At 37.5% G+C, this 22,475-nt stretch overlaps 1 protein-coding gene and 1 long non-coding RNA gene across 24 annotated transcripts in view; one reads left to right on the top strand and one right to left on the bottom strand.

Annotated features, from left to right (window-relative positions):
* The window catches only part of LOC138136596 (uncharacterized), a 47,262-nt gene extending 46,665 nt beyond the window's left edge, over nt 1–597 (top strand). For 3 of the 4 annotated variants that reach the window (XR_011161357.1, XR_011161351.1, XR_011161353.1), the window contains exon 7: nt 30–412. This is a non-coding gene — a long non-coding RNA (uncharacterized lncRNA). Of the gene's footprint in view, nt 1–29; nt 413–464 lie in introns of those variants that run through there. The other variant, XR_011161359.1, reaches the window with a different exon arrangement.
* The window catches only part of CaMKII (Calcium/calmodulin-dependent protein kinase II), a 140,249-nt gene that overhangs the window by 89,378 nt on the left and 28,396 nt on the right, over nt 1–22,475 (bottom strand). The window lies entirely within an intron of this gene.

Below are 22,475 nucleotides of genomic sequence, written 5' to 3'. Positions count from 1 at the left end.
TGTCTTAAAATTATAGTGCCTAATTTTAGCACATCATAATCCATCATTAAGAAGAAGTCAGGTCAGTCCTTAGTTCAAATTTTAGAAATGGTGCAAAATGTTCGACAAATTATCAAGGAACATCCCTCAACTTTCATAAGGCGTTTAAGACAGCAAGTTAAATTGTGTTATGGCACTTATCAGAAAATTTTTAAGAAGGATATTAATTTGTTTCCCTTTGTGTGTTGCAAGAAATAAAACCCACACATTACCCTAAACAAATTGACAGATTCATAAGGGTTTTTGAAATTATGAGAGGCGAGTTTGATTCTGTCTGGACCACAATGGAGAACATTTTGAGCAGTTTTTGTGAAAACTTATTTTTTGACCTTGGAGTAATTTAAATGTTTTAAACATTGCTAGAAAAATACGAGTAAGTTCTCAATTACCCAAAAATGAGAGAATAATAACTTTTACACTTACAGAAAATAACAAAACAAAGAATTGTGAAAAATAATAATTTTTAAAATTTTGTAACTCAAGATTGTGCCTTATGAAGGAATTTTGTGTAACTGTGTGTTTTTTCCCTAATCAATAATAAATAATAATTAATTATAACTTGCTTTTAAATCTATTATTCATGAATTACAAAAAATTTATAAAGGCAATTAATAATAGATTTTTGAGAGGTAGGCAACCAACAAAACGAGTGTTTACAGCAAGTAAATAAAAGCGGCTGATCAATGATAGAAATACGTTTCGATAAAACAAAAGATGAGGTAGCACTCTTGATTTGGTTTCTTGTTGATCACTCTGTATAAACATACAAAAATACACACAAACTCTAATTATTATTATCATTAAACAAAAGTTCTATAAGAGCTCGGCGCATAGCTAACCCTTCTGCCGGTTGCCACCGAGGTGGATCAGCCGGAACTTCCTCCTCAACCTGTTGCATTTCATCTTCAGGAAGATCGTGGTCAATTGCTATTCATAAGTCATGCAAAACAGTACACGCTACAATTATTGCCGTGATACATACGAGTACTAATTTGTTTCCAAGACTTCGTGATAAACAAGGAAATCTTCGTTTCCAGATGCCAAATGCCCTTTCTACTATTTGTCTAGTTCTTCTTTGAACTACATTATATTGTTCTTTTGAAGGATTGCGAGGATTTACGAGCGGTGTTAAAAGAAATGGCAAACATGGATACCCGCTATCACCCACAAGCGTTCCCGTTAAAGCCCCAGTATTGTATCTTATAAATATTCTTGAATTTCTAAAAATTCTGCTATCATGCTCACTTCCAGCCCATTCAGGAACGATATCCATAAATTCAATCCGGGGTCCTACAGCTTGAACATTGAAAGAAAAATAACCCTTCCTGTTTCTATATACCTCCGCATGTCTTTGGAAGACAGTATTGGTTAACCTGACGTGCGTACAGTCAATGGCCCCGTCAATGCATGGAAGACCAACTACAGCTTGACCAGAATAGCTTGCCGTATGAGATGCGCACAAGAGGAAACGAGCGAGTCTCTGTAAGACAAGGATATGGCTATGGTTGTAGGTACGGTACACTCAATGAAGCAAATCTGCTCAAAACAGCCCGGACATGCTGTTCACTTGAAGCTTGAAGCGCTGATTTTCGCCCGTTTGTACACGATCTAAACATTTCCAGACCCAACAGACAAGTGCGCTCCGCTAGTGGGAGGGATTTCAGTCCACTGCGTCACTCGCCAAGCTGTTCTGGTCGACCTGTACATACTTGTCTTCCCCCGACCCCTAGGGCACGGAATAATCGTCTGTTCTCTGCTACTGCCTCGTTACTCCTAGGCATCCTAACATGTTCATGCATGAGGTTAGCAAGCAGAGTAGAGACTCGAAAGACAACTCGAGACACAGTTGGTTTTGCAAAAGCTAGTCATATCTTAAATGACAAATTTTGCAGAAAAAAAATTAGACCACGAATTGTACGAATTGTATTCGACTTGACAATCCACCGAGAACATTTTTATCGAGTTGACCTAATAAATTTGACGTTTCATTTTGACATAAATTTGGTAATTGTTCACTTTAACTACTTCTGGAATTTTCGTGTTTTTTCTGGCTAGACAGCCTCAGGGCGTCCTCCTAGATCGTGTCCCACCATTCAAACCTTGTGCAAATGCCTTTTTTTCCTCTCTTGTTGTGTTTCAAGGTCGCGTCAAGGTCGCGCCAAGTCTTAATATAACTAAAGGGTAAGGAAAATTTTCATTTGCACAAGGTTTGACTGGTGGGAAACGATGTAGGAGGACGTCCTGAGGCTGTCTAGCCAGCAAAAACGCAAAAATTCCAGAAGTAGTTAAAGTGAACAATTACCATAAATTTTTTCACTGAAAAACTGCCAGTTGTTTTTTCACTCTGCCCGGTGTTTTTTCACTATAAATCAATTTGATTGGTCCAAATTTGAAAAATGCTGCAATTTGATTGGTTAAAAATTTTCGAGTTGGATTGTCAATAATTATAATCTGACAGTGTAAATTTTTTTGACAAATTCAAAACGCCCGCTTTGAATGTTCAATATTAGAAAAAATAAAACACTTTCATTGCAATACAAAAAAAGAAAATTCCCTAACAGTAATGTCGGTATATTGAAAATGGATGGAGTTTACATATTGCCATCTTATGAATACGTAATTCTAAGTAAAATGCTTAAATCAAAATACCTATCTGCATTATTTTCGTAAACTCGATTATAATTATGCAGTAATATTTTATTACTAACAATCAAGAATAAATTGTTATTTAAACATACTAAGGTTAATAACTTTACGATGATTAGAAGTACGTGTTGACTAGCGAAAAGTAGAACCGCAGTAAACAATATCTAAATTATTATAACACATTTTCCTATTACTTTGTGTAAGTAATTTGTGTTTAAATAAAATAAAAAATAAACATAATCCTGAACTACACATGAGCAAAGCTGTATTATTGAGTTAGCTGCGTCTTCCACAACAGAAAAACCTTCCATACAGATTAATCAGTAATAAAAATATAAATTATATATATTATACATATAGTGAAATTTTGGTAATTGTTCACTTTAACTACTTCTGGAATTTTCGCGTTTTTTCTGGCTAGACAGCCTCAGGACGTCCTCCTACATCGTTTCCCAACAGGTAAACCTTGTGCAAATGAAAATTTTCCTTACCCTTTAGTTATACTAAGACTTGGCGCGACCTTGACGCGACCTTGAAACACAACAAGAGAGAAAAAAAGGCATTTGCACAAGGTTTGAATGGTGGAACACGATCTAGGAGGACGCCATGAGGCTGTCTAGCCAGAAAAAACGCGAAAATTCCAGAAGTAGTTAAAGTGAACAATTACCGAAATTTTTTTAATAAACAATTGTCAATGTCAAAATTAAGTAAAAAACCACTCTGTACCACCCTAAAATGTGCGCATATGGACCAGCTGTATAACAATTTGACACCATAGTTAAGCTTATGTTCACTTCACTTTCCGTACCTTTCTCCCGCGAATTCATTTTCAAAACAAATTGAATGAGAAATCAACAGAAATATTTTTCGAATTTGAAATAAACTCTCGCTCGTCAGGGCGCAGGCTAAGTTACATTAAAAAAATGTTGACACTCAGTGTGACTAATCTGTAGAGGACTAATCGTATTATCTGTTTGGTTCATACCAACATTACAACGTTTTGACAATTCGTTATTAAAAAATTTCATTTATAATTGGGATACCTTTTTTCTTCAAAAAATAAATCTATAGTATTGCCGTTATAACTTTTTATCTGCTCCGCCCACATAAATTGACCAATAAGAATCAAAGCCAGATTCAATCTGTATAATTTTTCATCACATTTGGCACGTACAAAAATTAAGGTTAGAATTTTGCTGTCAAGTCCACAATTATTGTTTTAGGTTTTAAAAAATAAAATGTCAAAATTTATTCCGAACTTAACGTACAGTGGCGGCCATTAATTTGGAAACACCACGATTTTTCTATTGTAAATTGTTTGTCACTTTGACAATGTTATTGACAAATCAATGTCGGCTGTGACAGTCTGTTGAATGCGCTCAACGATGACATGGGTGACATGAGTTCATGACATAACGTTTACACTATCAAATATTATAAATATCCAGTAAACTAGATTAGGCCGGTGTTTCCAAATTTATGGCCGCCACTGTAACGGGTGTTTTTTAAAATTTGGCGTCGAAGTAGACGTTGAAGTGTCAATTGTGAACGCACTATACAAGTTACGGATCACGGATCAGCTGTTTCAATCTTACGTTTTACACGAGTGGTGCGATCTCAATCGACTCTCCAACGCCTACTTCAACGCCAAATTTAAAAAAACACACTTTATGTTGCCGGCAAGTGCCAAATCAGTCAATCCTCAAAATGTCTAGCCAATCTGCAGAATGCACAAATCGGCAGGCAATCTATGGACTGACCGACTGTGTTGTTTTAAGCAGTTCGCAAATTGACTGGCGTATTTTAGACAAAAATTTGTATGGGAGGATAATTTGTTTCTTCTGATTATTTAATTTTTTAAGTCAAGTTAAACAATACTTACATATTTACAATTTTTTATTTTTACTGTTATACAGGGTGTAAAAAAAATAAGTGCATTTATTTTAACTGGTAATAGTACTCTTCAATTGCAACAACTTTTCTAAATAAAATTTCTTGGAATTTGCAAAATTGACTTGCCAATTGCCATTTGTCCACCTTTTATTTTGACGTGACGTTGTTTTTTGTTACCATCTTGTTTTATTTCTTTATTAAATGTAGCTAGTTAGATTAAAATCGTTTGATAGGCTGGTAAGCAAAGTTTTAGTAAATTTAAATTAATTTTTAAAACCCTTCAGAATTTGTTTTCGAAAAAAAATATTTCGAAAAGTTGTAATTGATGAGTACTATTACCAGTTAAAATTAATGCACTTATTTTTGTTACACCCTGTATAGTGTTTTCGATCTCTTAATTTTGTAAATTCAGTGAAAAACACACTACACGCATCCGTCATTACAAGCCGTCACTTTAAAACTTCTAGTAAAACTAAAACACTCCGGTCAGTCTTCGAAAATCTAAACAGTGAGCCTGCACATTGTCTGCCGATTAGCTAGGAATTTCGTGGGTTGACTGATATCACACCTTGTCGGTAACCTCGTATGTATATGTTACGGGAATAGTGTGCAGTGGGGCGAATGTACACATTTACCGGTAAACGTTCATAATGACCCGTTTCGTTGGTAAATGTGCATAGCAATGTTTTTCAGTCATCGGTTTCACACATTCACTTTCAAACATGGATTGTGTGCACATTTACCTGAGCCGGATGGTAAAAGTGGATAGCACTGAAGCCAACGCAGAATAACCCGGAAATCGTATCAATGATTTCATTAACGGGTGAGCAAGGTTTTAACAAATGCAGTTGCAGGGAAAAATGCGAAACAAAGAAGTGCCACTGTAAAGCTTCACTGGTACTATGCAATTCTAAATGGCACGGTAGCAATCCCTGTCGCAATAACGACTAAATAGTAATTTGATTTTCTTAAAAATGTGTTATTTTGTTATTTTTTAAGAAACTATATTTTATGTCTAATTAGTAGTTACATACATTAAAGGTATAGACCTATATCATCTTAGTATCAATTACATTTTTATTTGAGTATGTACTATTGGAAGCATAAAAAGTGGGACATCAAATTTCTGTCAGTTTTGAAAAATTCGATGTAGTTCAAGCTTTATTGTCATTTTTTTGACACTATTCTAGCGGACAGTTTAAAAAATTATTTTATACTCCTATTTTTCTTTTCCAAATGCCCTCTTCTTTTGATAAAGGTAGATTTTGATTCGGACTTTGCATTAAATAAATATTCACTACGTGTACTATGCCGGCCAAAAAATTTTGGCCGTCATTGTCTGTCAATTCAAAAAAAAATAAAATTGTAATCCCTACTTTATTGTCATCATGATTACCGCCTTGATTATGAACGTTATTTTTGGGGTGGTAAATTTCAAAACTCAAAATTATTTTGTCATTTCTACTACACAGAACGTTTACCTCAGATTATGTATGAACGATTGCTCTGATTTTGTTCATTCATGTCGGATTTTTGGAATATCTGAGCTTCAAACAGTTTAAATTGATTGTCAAACTGACAAGAATCGAAAGTGGGGTTACGATTCCTAAAGGTTTATTTACACTTTACTTAAATGTCAAGAAAGTGACGGCCAAAATTTTTTGGCCGCCATAGTACGACTACGTGCTTACTTACACTCATTCCCTACAACCTACTATACTTAATGACAACGTCAATCAATTCAAAGTAGGGTTAGAATTAGATAAGGATTATTTCACATTAAAAGTCAAGATAATGACGTTGATGTCCCACTTTTTTTGCCCGCAATAGTACTTACAAAATAGTGGAATAGACATTTCCTAGAAGTACTAGGACACTGTACACCTTTACCGGTCAAAATTCATATAAGGGTTAATTTACGCACATTGGCCGGTTCTGCTGGTGCCGGTGGATGTTCACATTGAGCAAACCGTATATCCCACAACGTTTTTCACACAATCGCTTATACGAAAAAAAAATGGCTTCGAAGTAATTTTTTTGACAGGAATATTATTAATGTCATTAATGACTTACCTCAGTAGGTATCGGCGTCGTTATTTACTTACAGCATTAGGGTTGTTAAGTGCAACTTTCAGATTGTGTCAACAACAAAATTGTAAGTAAAGTCCATTCAAAAATCAAAAAACCACCAACGTCGCATTTTCCTCGATAATTACTATCGGCAATCCTGTCTAGTGTAAAATTTGGTGAGACTTTTAATTTTGAGGTTAAATGTTTATTAAGTGTCTTCTTTTTCTGGGCATGTTTAAGTAAAAATAATAAGAATCAATAAATAAATGAAACGTGCTGCTAATAAAACAATATGAACGAAATTCAAAGCAATTGAATTTTATTTTGAATCAAATAAATGTCATAATTTATAGTCACCAACATAGTATGAAAAAATATCTACCTAGGGTTATTTAAATTTTACCAACCTAAAGCAACAGGTGGTGGTTTTTTGATTTTTGAATGGACTTTAGCTATAACAACACGATTGCACGAAAAATAAATGATTCAAATGTGCGTATTCGAAATAAATTTAAATTTCAATATTAATCTACATACTTGCGAAGAGGTCTTGTAGAAATATCTCATAATTACGAGTATTATCCCGTAACTGTTTTGAGCAGTTTATTATAAAAAAAAACAACCAAGCGGTCGCTTTCAATTTATCAAAAACACGCAAAAATCTATACATATTTTCTCCTCATTCTTTTGTCTCAACTTCTTGGTGTTCTATCACGTGTCGACAGTCTCGCTCCTAAGAGCTAGATTCTATACCTTAGGTTAATAATGTGCAGTTTAGTTGTGGAAATATATTAGCAAATTATATAATTCTGGTATTGGAAGAGAAAATACTCAACCGACAACGTTAATACCAAGGTTATTGTAGGACAACTAACATCGGCTATCGTACGCATTCTGCAAGCAATTCTAAGATAAAACCCACTATTAAGTAGTAAATATTTCTCCGTTCAGTTTATGAATTCCAATTTTGCAATGTTGTTGAATTTGTACCATTTAAAATTGAAAAAATTAACTCGTTAAATTTAAACGGTGCCAAAACGAAACTAGATAGGAAAAATACTCAACATCTTTTTCTCACAAATAAGTTCCTGACAGCACACCTTCCTCTTCCAACAAAAACAAACCATCAAAGTAAACGTTCAAAAACGGATTATCTTTTTTTTTCTTGGCAGTACGCTAATCACTTTTAGAACTTAGAACAAACATTTTCGAGAGTCTCCCTCCCCACAGAGTGGATTGCTCTCATTTCCTCCTGGATCTTTATCTTCAGTCGCGCTGTTGTAGTTGTTCAATTGAACTATAGGTTGTTTTTGATAAAACCCCATAAAACGTCTAACAGGCTGAAATCAGGAGACCGCATCCTCTCCAGAATCGTAAATTATGCACTGCTTTAGGAAGTTTTTTTAGTTACAAAAATGTGCATTTTGGACGTTCTTTTAATTTGTTGATACCCAAATTACTTGGCTGATTTTGAAATATCGAAATTCAGTCATGTAATAGTTATTTACGAACCGAGTGCGAGAAGACATTTTTCGCACATGAGCACATTATTTGAGGCACAAGCAACGAAGGAGCAAAGGCTTCATTTGCGCGAATGTGCCCAAATATGTCTTCGCGCATCGAGGTACAATATTTTTTGAAACGAATATTAGCATTTTTAAATTATTACCCAATAGTTCCCAATTTAGTGAATAGATGGCGCTTGTCCAAGTGGCAATCCAATTATGTAATAGCGATTTATTTTCATTCTTCCGAAATTTTCAACATCCAAATTGGAGAAATGACGTTTTGTAAACCAGATTTTATTATTATCAAGTCAAATTATTTTCAGAATGCTCAAAAAGGCCAATGCTTTTTGGATGATTTTGAAACACTAATGCGCAAAATCTACGTTCGTGGTTAACTGTTGAGTTTGTCAAATGTCATTTTGAAGTTAATGAGTTCAAAAAAACATTGGAGGTTGCTATTCAAAAATTGGCGATGATGTTAGTGCGTTGAAACAGAAATGGGGAAAATTCGAAAATTATCGGAAATTGTTTCTTAACGGAATAGAAAATATAATTATTATTTACTATTATGTACAGTCGCGAGCAATAAATTTTGGTCGTCAATGTAAAATGCTCCATTGTAAAACGGTCGTAAATTCCATAACAAATTGTCACCGGAACACACGCTTTCCGTATTTGAAGGAGTTTGCCGCCGACTTACGGTAACAGAATGGACTTGCCGAGTTTTCCTTCGTCCCATTGCTCCCCAATTCAGTCGAACACACGCACGATAGGAATATATATTTATTTATATAAAAGAAAAAATTATCTTGTGGTACAAACCAAAAAATTGATGTTTTTTTTTATTGACAGTTACATATCCTTCTTTTTTTTTAAATAATCGTCGGTGCCTAGCGTCCCGCTTCCTGGCAACAAACTCCCCTACCCGCAAGGACGCTAGACACCTAATGTTGTAAAGATGAATTAATTACAAATACATTTTTTTAAATGCACATAAGAAAAAGAATTAACATAAAAGTCGCGCACTCTCCGCTCTGGAAATTGTCTGTTGCGCGTCGCGGCGATTAGGGAAACCCAGACTCCCTGAATTCGCACTTCTGTATTTGGTTACAGCCCCTGTCTGTAACTATTGCTGTTGGGCGCCACTGGGGGGTATTATTGTCTTGTACCCTCCCCCAGTAGGGTGGTGAATTTTAAACAGATGGTGGCGCAGCACGGAGTCGGTCGACGTGGTGTTTCGCCCTAGCTTCGCCTATTTTGACCACGTAGACGTGTGACTGCCCGATTCGGCGTATCACCTGATGGGGTCCCGTCCACTTGCAGTTGAACGGCCGGAAGGGAGTCACTGCCGGGACTCGGAGCATCACCAAGTCCCCTGGTTGGAAGGTCACGACGGCAGCGTCTTCATCTCGGAAGCGTCGTTGGATATAGAGCTCCTGGTGTCGTTGGGCTTCTATTAATCGCTCGGAGGCTGGAGTCAGTGGTTCGTTGTCTCCGGGGGCATCCCATGCTCCAGGATAGGCGAGGTCTCGCCCATAAAGCAGCTGGCTCGGGGACATGCCCGTAGCGGCGTTGCGACGACGGCGCACACTGAATAGAGCCGTGGAGAGTTCGCTGTCCCACGTGTTCTGTCCCCGTCCAACTAAGCGGAATCGGAGAGCTTTCTTTAGCTCCTGGTTGCGGCGCTCCGTAGGGTTCTCCCGGGGCGTATATGGGGCCGTAGTCCACGTTCGTGTTTGCCAGTGTCGACAGGCCCTCGTCCAACGCCGGGACGTGAATTGGGAGCCGTTGTCTGTGATGATGGCTCCAGGGTAACCCTGTCTGGTGAAGACCTCTTCTTCCAGTAGGCGCACAATCACAGACGTCGTGCTCGTGGGTATGGCAAACCCTTCCACCCACCTAGAGAATAAATCTGTAACTACTAGAATGAATCTGTTCCCGCTGGGGGTTCGCGGGTATGGCCCCATCAAGTCGCACGCTATCGCTTCAAATGGTCTCTTCGGCTGTCGCGGCTTTTGGGGCGAGGCTGGTTGGGAGGACCCACACTTGTACTGTGCGCAGAGGAGGCAGCGACGCACGTACCTCCGAACGCTTTCTTGCAGCTTCGGCCAGTGGAAGTGCTGGGCGATTGATCGCTCCGTCTCTTCGGCTCCCGGGTGGCCGGCGAGTGCCTCGTCGTGGTACGAAAATAAAACTCGTTGCCGCACGTCGGTAGGCACAAACAGCTTCCTCTCGGGACCGTAGAAAAGCTTACCGTCCTCCTCGAAATACCCGTAGCGAAACCTTTGCACCCACGACTCTGCAGATTTGGCTGGATCCCGTAGTGCTTCGACCACCTTCGCGGTGACTTCACCGTCTTCCACTTGGGCTCGCCTGACTTCCTCCGCGAGGATATGCAGGGCGGCCGGACAGGCCCGGGGCAGCAGCCGTTCTACATCCTCGACATCTTCCTCATGGCTCTCCCTGGCGTTGGGGTCCCTTGAGAGCATGTCAGGTAGCTGATTTTCTTTTCCCGGACAGTGTTCAATAGTAAACTGGTAGGATTGTAGCTCCAGGGCCCACCTCAGCAGCTTGGCTCGCTCGTTCTTGGTGGTCTGCAACCAGGTGAGAGCCTTATATCCGTCCGTAAAAGGAACGGCTTGTCTTCGATGTAGGGTCGGTACCGCCGGATGGCCCATACCACGGCCAAACACTCCTGCTCATTTGAGCGGTACTTCATCTCCGTCGGGTTGAACCTGGCACTGCTGTACGAAATGATTCTCCGCCTGCCCCCATCTTCTTGATATAAGACGGCGGCCATGCCGGTGCCGCTGGCGTCAGTTTGTAAAACGTACGGGAGTTTAGGATTCGGCCGGTGGAGCATCAGCGGTTGAGCGAGGACCTTTTTCACGCTTCTAAAGGCTTCCTCTTCCGTTGGTCCCCATCTTCACGGCTTTTTCGCGGACAGCAGATCCGTCAATGGGTACGCGATGTCGGCGAACCGGGGAACATAGTCACGCAACCAGTTGCACAGACCCAGGAAGGACCGTAAGGAACGGCGATCCTTTGGTGTTGGGGCTCCCTGGATCTGTCTCAGATGTAGCTGTTGGGGCTGGTTGCCTTGAGTGGAAACGACGTGTCCCAAGTAGACGATTTGTCGCTCTCCGAGGTGACATTTTTCCGAAGCGCATCGCAGGCCGTGGATTTGGAGCCGTTCGAACACGAGCTGGAGGTGTTTAATGTGCTTTGAATGATTAGTCGAGTACACGATGATGTCATCTAGGTACACCATGGTGAAGTTTCGAAGGTGACCAGTTAGTACCTCCTGGCTTCTGAGACGTTGAAACGTTGGAGGGGCCCCCTTCAGACCGAATGGCATGACTCGAAACTGGTAAAGACCTCCGTCGGGTGTTGTAAAAGCCGTGTATTCCTTGCCTTCATCGGAGAGCGGAACCTGCCAATAACCTGATTTTAGGTCTAGCGACGAGAATACCTTAGCCTGTCCCAAGTCTCTAAGCATTTCCTGGATAATTGGAAGGGGAGCGGCCTCGTCCCGAGTAGCAGCGTTTAATCTACGGTAATCAACGCAGAACCGAGGCAGGCCGTCCTTTTTCTTGACAATCACCACAGGTGAGGCGTATTCCGAAGTCGATGGTTCGATGACGCCGCTGACCAACATCTTCTCCACCTGTTCCTGGATAATTTTTTTCTTTACGTCCGAGTACCGGTACGGGCGTAATCGGAACGGCGTCGCGTCCTTCAAGCGGATGTGGTGCTTGGTCGTTGTCGTTGTTGTCGAGGTGTCTTCCATGTCGAAGAGGGATTTGAATTCGTCGAGAAGTCGATGGACCTTCGGGCGTAGTTCTTCAGGGAAGTTCTTCTCGGCCCGTTCTGCCAACGGTGATGCGGGCGCAGTGATGGAGGTCAATCCCTTCCGTAGGGACTGGAGTCGGTTGCCCCCTGTGGTATTGGCGGAGCCGGTTTTAAAGAAGACCGTGGACCGATCGTCTGTACCGAAATACATGCATTGTCGGCGTGTATCAATGCAGACCTGGTGCTGCTGCATGAACTCGTAGCCTAGGACGACGGTTTCAACGAGGCGGTCCACCACGAGGAACTTAGATTGGAAGTGAACCTTACCTAAGGTACATCTAAGTTCCTGGGTGCCTTCGATGCGAGCTTGGCTGTGAACGGTGGCGGTCTGAAGTTGGGCCGGCTGGTACAAAAGTTTTACCTGTCCGGCCACGGCTCCCCGACGAATCATGTTGTGCGTGGCTCCGGTATCGATCAGGGCAACGACTTCCTTTCCTCCCTCGATGTTGATGGAGACGCGTGGAAGATTCGCGTCTTCATGGTTTACGGCGTTTATTACTGGTTCTCCACGGGGCCCACGGTGCGACGGCTGGGTCCCGCTGCGGTCGTGGCCCCCTGGTCGTTTCCCGGATTCCTCTGGAGTTCTGGACAGTCTGCGTGAAAATGAGTCCCAGGACAGTAGCGACACCTGGGTAGCGACTTTGTGGAAGTTGTCGCAGGTGGTACCGCCTTCTTCTGGTTAAGAAGCCTCTCGATGGTACCGGCCCCACGAGACAGTTCTTCCAGCGTCTGAGGTGATGCGAAGGCCGAGTACATCACCAACTCGTCCCTCAGCAGAGTGCGACAAGTAGCGACGAGCACTTTCTCCGTCATTGTGGGAAGGATTCTTGCGGCCAGGAGTTTCTTCTTCTGGAGGAACGTCTCCGTCGGCTCCTCCTTCACTTGGCATGGAGGCGTACTACTTTATCGAGGCCTCCGTATTTTTCAATCAGGCCCCGCTCCAAGTCTGGGAATGTGGGAAGGATGGCCCGGTTGATTGACCACCAGGATTCAGCGTTACCGCGCAGCCGAGTGGCAACTCGGTATCGCCATGACTCTGGGTCCGTCGCGGCGAGGCGTTCTCGGCATTTCTCTAAGAAGCGCTCCGGGTCCTCGTGTTCTAGACCAGAGAACTCTGGCAAAATTGGAGGTTCTGTTGATCTTGGGGCCACCAGACGAGACAGTACCTGGACAAGAGCCTCCATGTCGACGAGCGGACCTGTAGGTAACTGCGTTGGTGCTTCAACTTGAGGTTGGGCCGATGGTTCCCCGTCGGCCGGCTGATTTCTAGCTTGACAAGTGTTCCTGGTGACAACTATCTCAGGGTCGGGCTGGCGGGTTACTTCTTCTGAAGTTCTTCTTCGGGCCCCACGTTGGGCCGCGCCAAAATTGTCACCGGAACACACGCTTTCCGTATTTGAAGGAGTTTGCAGCCGACTTACGGTAACAGAATGGACTTGCCGAGTTTTCCTTCGTCCCATTGCTCCCCAATTCAGTCGAACACACGCACGATAGGAATATATATTTATTTATATAAAAGAAAAAATTAACTTGTGGTACAAACCAAAAAATTGATGTTTTTTTTTATTGACAGTTACATATCCTTCTTTTTTTTTAAATAATCGTCGGTGCCTAGCGTCCCGCTTCCTGGCAACACTATCATCATGTTGTATGACATTAATTCTCATGTTTTTCTCATTTTTTGACACTTTGTTGACGTGGGCATAATCAGGCAGGGAAAATTTTTTAATTTGTGACAATCTAACCACATTTGGAATTGACATTGACAACCAAAATTTATTGCTCGCGACAGTACATATTTCAAATTATTAATCCCAAATTTTCGCGCTTACTGTAAAAACCATTCAGGTGTGGAAGTCAACTGAATCCCAAACAATTCTTGACTCGAATTTTGTTTACGATGATCAGCTTAGATTCTCGATTATAAAACGTGACGACAACGGTTGCGCCAATATTTCCATCTCACTTAACTTGGAGTCTATGCAAGTTAATCTGTTCGACACGATACAAACATCCCGTAAAATTGTGTATACTTCTGTGTTTGTCAGACTCACGGCATTTGTCGATAATGTCCTCTCTCTTTTAATTTGGACTCTCAACAATGAACAATGAGTTGTCGCTAGACCTTATTTATCATCGAGAACCTTAGATCAGCTTGGGTGTGTGCGCATCCATAGATTTGTATAGTCCGATCAAATTAAAATTTTATTTGTATTAATGTACATACTTAAGAGCAAAAAAAAATCAAAACAAAAAAACTGAAAAAAAATCAGTGTTTTAACACTATGAAGAAATGTTTAATGGCAATTACAACAATTTTAACAGTGTAATATAGAAATAATATAGAAATATTTTTTTATTAAACTTTCAAATGCTCCCTTGGGTAGATAACGTAGAGTAAATTTTTTTACCCTATAAAGTATGGTGCACTGGTTTTTAATTAAAACTGTTATTGTTTATAAAAACGAATTAAAAATCACAAAATTGTACCATGCTATCAACAATTATTACTTAAAGTTGACTCAAGTTGCAAAAAACCATTTTGCATTTGCAACAGCATTTTTATGGCATTAGTCATTTGAAACTACTTTAAAACTGTACTTATATGGAAAATATTCAACCCAAACTATGATTTTCTGGTCCCTTTCTGCCCTTATTTGGTTCCAAAATATGAAAAAAATGCTGTTGCAAATGACAAGTGGTTTTTTGCAACTTGAGTCAACTATAGATAAGGGGTAGCTATGACTTTGACAGATTTTTCGTATATTTGCTAACTTCAGCTAATAAACGTCAAACAACTGTCACTATTAATCAAATATAACATTCATTATTGTATCTTACTTTCCTAATAGTATTTTTAATAACGGAGGATGGACATACAGCGCTGTTGCCTGGTTGGGCGAATTTCGGCAAAAATTTCCAAATTTAAATTGAAACAGGTATATGCAACCAAATATACTTTCAGAGGATCTGAATGTCTGAACCTCAAGAAGATTTGGACGTACGTCCAAAATCTCTCAGGCTGAGTAATTGTTAATCGCGTGGTACCTACTTATTTACCAAATATTTCAAAAGTCGAGGGATCAACGTTTTACATCTTCATAATATCAAATTGAATCTAAGTGACATGTAGTTGACGTGTAGTCAAATCTGCAGTTGAAATATTGATCTGTAACTGTAAGACAACATAACTCATATTAAAGGGGATGATTACATATCATTATTCATTATTTTAGAAGGTCCACCTATGTAGTTACAATTAAAACAGATTATGAAATAAATGCAATTAGGAATGAAGTAGGTACACGATTAATATCCAATCTGAGTAGAATGCACCTAATGCGATGGTTCGCCGAAACATTGACATACTCGTACTTCACTAATTTACATTTCAAATGAGAATCGCATTGATTTCACATCTTCTTAGGACAAGTTTATTTTCTGTCATTTTGTTAATTGAGAGGCAGAGTTTATTCTAACCTCATTGGGGATTACTTCTTTAGACTATTCCATTCCAGAGAACACTTGGAATAATTCCAAAACCAAAGCTTCTGAAAATTAATGTTAAGCTCTTCTATGTAATAATAGAAATAGAAACAAGTGACATATATGAACGGCACAGTGGATGTGTATCTTTCAAGTTCCATTCACTCACAAATTTTTGAAGATTAATAAGAAAAAATGCTAACAAACTCATCAATTTCCCACACATTTTAATCTACTCGTACATGCTTCAAGGACTTAAAATGCTCGAAGACCAGCTTTGTATATATGATTTTGTTAATGTAATCACGAGAATCCTCGCTCTTTAAGCACTCAGCATATGTACACAAATATTGACGTTGACTTTCCCCTTCGCACAGTGGCGCAGAATGAAGCACGTCTAACAGCTTTACTTTGACAAAATGATTTGGACACAACATGGAAATGCCAAACATTTACTGAACCTCGCTTCCCCACATGGAAAATAATTACTTTGGTATATTCTTGTAAAATATTTAACTTTCAATAAAATTACATAATGGAGAAATATCAATTAAATATAGTGTGTAAATCATTTATCTACGATAATTGTGTAAATACAGGTTGCGATTATGTATGGAACCGGCTTCGTCCTGCTAAAATGGTTTAAGCTAGAACCCTGAAATTTTAAATGCGCTTAGGACTCATGAAAAGCTACTTATCAAATTAAAAACAAAGAAAAATATCCATAAGTTTGCAAAATACAAAGCCACCTTGATTTTTTTTAATGGGAACATGGGTTAAATGGGGCATCGTTAAAAACTTCCTTTTTTTAATCCTTTAATATTTAATGTATTATTAGTAAAAATGTATAATATTTATATGATATGTAAACTAAATTTTAAACAAATAAAAAACTTCTTCAAGTCCTGAGCTTTTGGCCACAGTTCCCAAAACACTAGCAGCATTTCCTTTTTTTAATTAAATGATATAATATATTGGAATTATAATTGATTTTTGCACTGCTTGAGTAAATTTTTGTTGACTGTATGCAAGACATTGCAGAACCATCTCGTTTACCACAATATTTAGAGCGAATTAATCAATAACTGTAACTCCTTATGTTGATATGTGCAATATGGATTTTATACAATTCTCGGAAGGATAACACAGAAAGGATGAAGTTAAAGTTCAAATTTTACATGTATAGACATATACAGGGTGTTTCTGAAATAAGTGCGTTAATTTTAACTGGTAATAGAACTCATCAAAAGGAACAACTTTTCTCTCTGCCATTTTGGCGAAAAACGTTGCGCAATGGCTTAAAACTCTAGGAAACCTAAAAACGTGAAACAACCAGATTCTTACGAAGTGGATTTTTTGCTATACGGGTAGATTTATTTGAATTTCGATTTCAGCGTTAAAACACGTTTTCTCGATGAAAATGGATGTTTTTTTCATATTAGCGCTGATCTCAATTAGCCATTGCAGTATTTAGTGGCGTAGGGCTATTTTGGTGAAAAATCTCTCCAATTTTTTTTTGGAATTAAACATCGTTTTTCGGCAAAATGGTAGATAGAAAAGTTGTTCCTTTTGACGAGTTCTATTACCAGTTAAAATTAACACACGTATTTCAGAAACACCCTGTATTATGCGATAATTATTGTGGGGAGTGTATTACCTCAGTTTTTGTATTATTTGTGTTTTTACACGACTGGTGCGTTCAAAATCGACCCTTCAACGCCAATTTTGACCGAAAATTTAAATGAACACCCGATATTTATCACGTCGTTACTTCATCTCCGGTCGCCCCAAGCACCACCGCTTAAAACATTTAAAAGGGGCATCGTTTTTAGTAAGTCTATGCAGAAAAAGCTATGGGTTACAACGGAAAGTTTTTGATTTGAAATTTAGAATTTTTTTAATTGTTATAGATCAGAAAAATTAAATTCACCTAGCGTAATGTCAGAAAAAGTGTAGAATTTCAAAATGACTGAGAGTTTGAATAATGTTTCATTTGATTAAAGCTAAGACATTTATTACCAAATTATATGGAAATTGGAACAAAAATCTTATTTTTATCATTATCAGTTATTGTAATCGCATAGTTAAATATTTTTTGTTTCATTGCTCTACCTCTAACCAGCCACATTTAATATTTCCAATCAATCAAAATATTCTATTTCTATAATTCAATATCATGTCTCAAACATATTTTTTTAAGTGTAAAATTTAATTTTAGGCGTATGCCTATTTCCATCCGTTTTGGCGTAATTTCAATTTTTTTAATAAAATACGAGTACATACATATTCTTTTTTTTATCAAGCAATTTTTATTTGAATTTTTATCAAAAAATACCATTGCAATAAATAATAGACAACAAAAAAATAATAAAAACCAAGCAAATTAACAAAAAATATTTTAATATAAATGTGTTAAAAATATTTTTTTGTTAATTTGTTTATTTTTTATTATTTTGTTGTTGTCTACTGCATGCATGCAATTTTTCAATTAAAACAATTGCTTGATAAAAAAAGAATATTTTATTCAAAAAATAGAAATTAGAATTGTTGTATCCATGGAAATGAGAAGGAAAAATCAAAGCCGTATTGCCGTACGCTGTTTGAGGTAAGACGAACATAAAATTACTACTTGGAAATGCTGGAAATAATGGAGAAAATAATTGCAAACCTGATCACAATCGTTCAAAATTATTAGGCCACTGGCTAGTAAAAGACAAATAGTCAAAATCTTTTTTATTATTTAAAATAAATGAGATCAAAGCTGCACCATTTGGGCCCCCATATCTTCAAATCTAAGAGGTATAGATTTTTTTTATTATTTTTCTCGTTATTTTCTAACATGAATTGACATTACCTCATTGAGTTGTTCCGCCAATTTTGGGGCACCCAGTATTATCAGGTAGTTGCCGTTTAAAAAAATGAAGTTTTCGACATATTTTGATTAGCAATTTTGAAAAATTGTAGGAAGCGTATGAAACATAAAAAAAACTAAAAAACTTCACTAATTGCGCAACAGATCGGCCAAGCCCTTAGGAATTCAATTTTAAAAAATCAATTACATATTTATTTCCAATGGTTCAGGAGTTATAAATTTTTTAATGAAGCCCTGCAATCCCGTTTTTTTACGAAAAAGACCACATACGTATAGTCGAATGCAAAAAAAAAGTAGACAAAAGTTTTCGGCTGCTTGGTCCAGTCTTCTAGTTTTTCAATTTTGGTTGGCAGCTGACTACGACTGTATTTTTGGTTGCCTTGCCGAATGCAAAAAAAGTAAGAACAAGTTGTCGGTATTAGAAAAGCCACATTTATACAATAACATTTTGAGGAAAAACGATTACAGGAAACACTGTACGTCTACTTTTTTTTGCATTCGACTGTAGGTCAAAAATGATGACACATAAGTATGTATTGACAAAAGGACATTCTAAACTCAAAATTTAACGTAGAATCGAAATATGAAGTTAAAATGGGGCCTTTCCATTTAAAAAAATTAAGATGGCGTCGATTTCCGGCATTTCCGGAATGTCGCCATTTTGAAAATATTTTATTTGAACTTGGAGACGTGGATGATAGTCGGCTACCAATTTTCATATTAGTAGGATTTTGGGAAATCAGAAAGTTTTTAACGAACAGGCTACGTGAATCAGCCTGTATATAAAAAAAATACCAGTACTAAGTACAACGGTACGCCACTGATGCTTAAATGTTCTCGCTGTTCCATGGACTAACAGAAAGATAACGCTGCTGAACACATCGAATAAACAACCCAACTCTATTGTATTACATTCGCTGATAAATATTTAACGGGTAGATACAAAAACACAACTACTTCTCAGATAGAACTGATGTGAATTTGCTGCGGAAATCACTCGAGTAGGTATAAAATATTGGTAAGTAATTAAAAAAATATATCTTTTCTGTGGCAAATCTAGATACAAAATGTCAGCAATACGTTTAAAAAATATCTCTACGGGGCACTGTATGCAATAATAACAAAATCGACCATTAAAAGAAGATTTACACGAAACTTTCTACACATAGCTTCTTTACTAAACTTTATCAAACAAATAATTGTGAATTGGTTAATTTAATAGTAAATGATCATTCCTTATGTTCTTAAATACGAATAAATAGCTATTTTTATATTAAGTGCGTGAAGTGAGAGTTTTTTGTGTATGAAAAGGTCTTTTACACCGAGACGCAGATCGAGGCAGTAAAAGTTTTTGAATGCACAAAAAACATCCTCACGCACGAAATATAATAGTATATTATATATTGAGGGAGAGAAATGCATGATTTTTCCTAAGGTGCAGTTTGTAGCCAGAGGGCGAAGCCCGAGGGCTACAAAGCACCGAGGGAAAAATGAGCATTCTCTCCAGAAGTATATATACTATTTTTTTCACGGTAGGGAGTAGAAACAGCACAAAAATCTCAAATTTTAAGAATAAAAAAATGATGACAAATGAGTTGTCATCTTTCGATGAATTTAATGGAATTAGTAGTTGCCTTGACAACACAATTAGATTTTTGTCACAACAGTCAAAAAAAATGAAAACTCCCATTAAATTTTTGTCACAACTGTCAAAAAAATAAAAACTCCCTAGGGAGCAAATATGCTCCCTAGGGAGAAAATGCTCTACTTCTGTCACGATGTTGACACCCGAAAAGTTGATTTCTACTCCCGATCGTGAAAAAACAATATTTTTTCTATATGTAATTGCTTTCAGAACTAAATATTAAAATTTAAATTGAAGGAAATCTGAAGTATCAACGCAGTGACCATGTTGCTAGGTAACTAATAGAAAAAGAAAACAGTGTGTGAAGTGAAAAAAAGCTGAAAGTCCATTCAAAAATCAAAAAACAACCACCTGTGGCTTTAGGCTGGTAAAATTTAAAAAACCCTAGGTAGTTATTTTTTCTTGCAACGTTTGTAAAGTCCATTCTATACTTGGGCCAACCAACAGATATAGTAACAAAACCGCCCCCTAGTGCCCGCGTATTTTAAATAGCAGCTTCCAATTGGCTTATTCAAAACGTGCGCAAATTTTCGAAAGCCTGATGTACATCCACAAAAATTACTTGACGGCATCCGGCATCTCATTCGTTTTAACCTCGCTTCGGGAGTTTGATCACGTGTTTATGTTTGTTTGTTTTCCTCGGCGTTTTTCGATTTGTATTACAATATAGTTTTTTTTCAAGATTTTCGTTTCTCTATTTGAATGACAAATGGCAAAGAACTTGCTTCATTGTGAAGCAGGCTTTGGCGTATATCGTTCTACGCAACTAGGCCACATCCCCTTTTTTTATTACTATATCTGTTGGTTGGCCCAAGTATAGTTGGATTTTCCTCTCAAGGTCAAATAATTAAATTTTTTGGCTCTGTAATTATGTTTTGTAAATAGTGACATGCAGGTAAACACCGTACAGGTTGGATTGAGCATCGCTAAATCGCATTATGTTGGTTAGCTGCAAGTCACTATTTACAAAACATAATTACAGAGCCAAAAAATTAAATTATTTGACCTTGAGAGGAAAATCCAACGTGAATGGACTTTACTTCTTGGAAATGGTGGAAATAATGAAGAAAATAATTGCAAACCTGATCACAATCGTTCAAAATTATTATGCCACTGGCTAGTTAAAATCTTTTTTTACGTGAGCTGACATTGGCCCATTGAGTTGTTCCATGAATTTTGGGGCACCCAGTAGAAAAATATATATTTACATATTTTCAAATTTATTTTCGTCAGTTATAAATTTTTATAAATGATCCCAATGTTATAATTTTTGTTTAAAATTAGAGTGTTTGCGGAACGTCATTTTTGGTTATACTTCTACATATCTAATTTTATGTTATAAATATGTACATATAACGTAATTCATAATTTTCAAAACTATATTTGTGGAAAATTTTCATAACCACAAATATTATTATTAAGTATGTACCTAATGCCCTTATAATTGTGACATTCATTTGGCATTTTATCTATCTTTATTGGACGTAAAGACTAACAAAATGTAACATGAAATTATTTGATTGGCTACGTTATTTTTTAAAATAGTGTAAGGAATCGGATATTACGATAAGCTTATAAAGCGCAATCAAATTAATTTGTAATCGAGTTATCCATGAATCCGAAGTCGTATATCGTTACTTGAACTCCACGCTCCAATAAATCAGCTTAAAACACAGGTTAGATCTCGACATATCATCGCAAAAGAACAAAATATATACGGATTCAAATCCATGGATGACTCGATTACAAATTAATTTGCTCGCTCGATACGTGAATCTTATGATTATAAGCATAAGAAAACATTTAATTAAAAAAATTGTCTACCTCTACCGCAAACAGGTTATTAATTAAACAGCATTAGAGATTATAATTATATAATAGTTATAAGTATGTAAATATATGTAGGTGCCTGGTTCAGAAACTAACGCTTTAAAACATTAAACGCTACATCAAATAAATCTACTGAAAGAAAAATCCATCATGTGTTTATAATTTATCATGAAGACCAGAATATTATACTGGTGTTATAAACTTGCATAAGGTTCGCACAAAACATCTTCTGAATTCACTTTTATGGACTTGTCATGTTTACAGCAAAAACATGACAGAGGATCAACGGTTCGACTGGCATACAACAAGAGCGTAGTCGTAGTTCTTGATCAGCGTTCAAGCAAGACAGTGATTGAGTGAACAAAAAATAAAATAAGTAATAAATTGTCCATAAACTTCATTTGATACAAGCACGAATAAATACTAGTTTGAACTAACTTTTACGCTAAAATGAAGTAAATACTACATTATTAGTCAATATTTAATTTTACTGTCAATATAACGTATATGGGTCAATCGAAAGGGCTACGGCACAAGCAATATTTGAAGGCCTGTAACACAATTATAAAACAATGAATTATAAAGTGTTCCAAAAATAACACCGATATAAGCGTCGAAGTTTACACGATCGAAG

The sequence above is a fragment of the Tenebrio molitor genome, chromosome 1 (assembly GCF_963966145.1).
Source record: "Tenebrio molitor chromosome 1, icTenMoli1.1, whole genome shotgun sequence".
Lineage (NCBI taxonomy): Eukaryota > Metazoa > Arthropoda > Insecta > Coleoptera > Tenebrionidae > Tenebrio > Tenebrio molitor.
The sequence above is the reverse complement of the archived record's forward strand: the minus strand, read 5'-3'. Positions and strand labels throughout refer to the sequence as shown.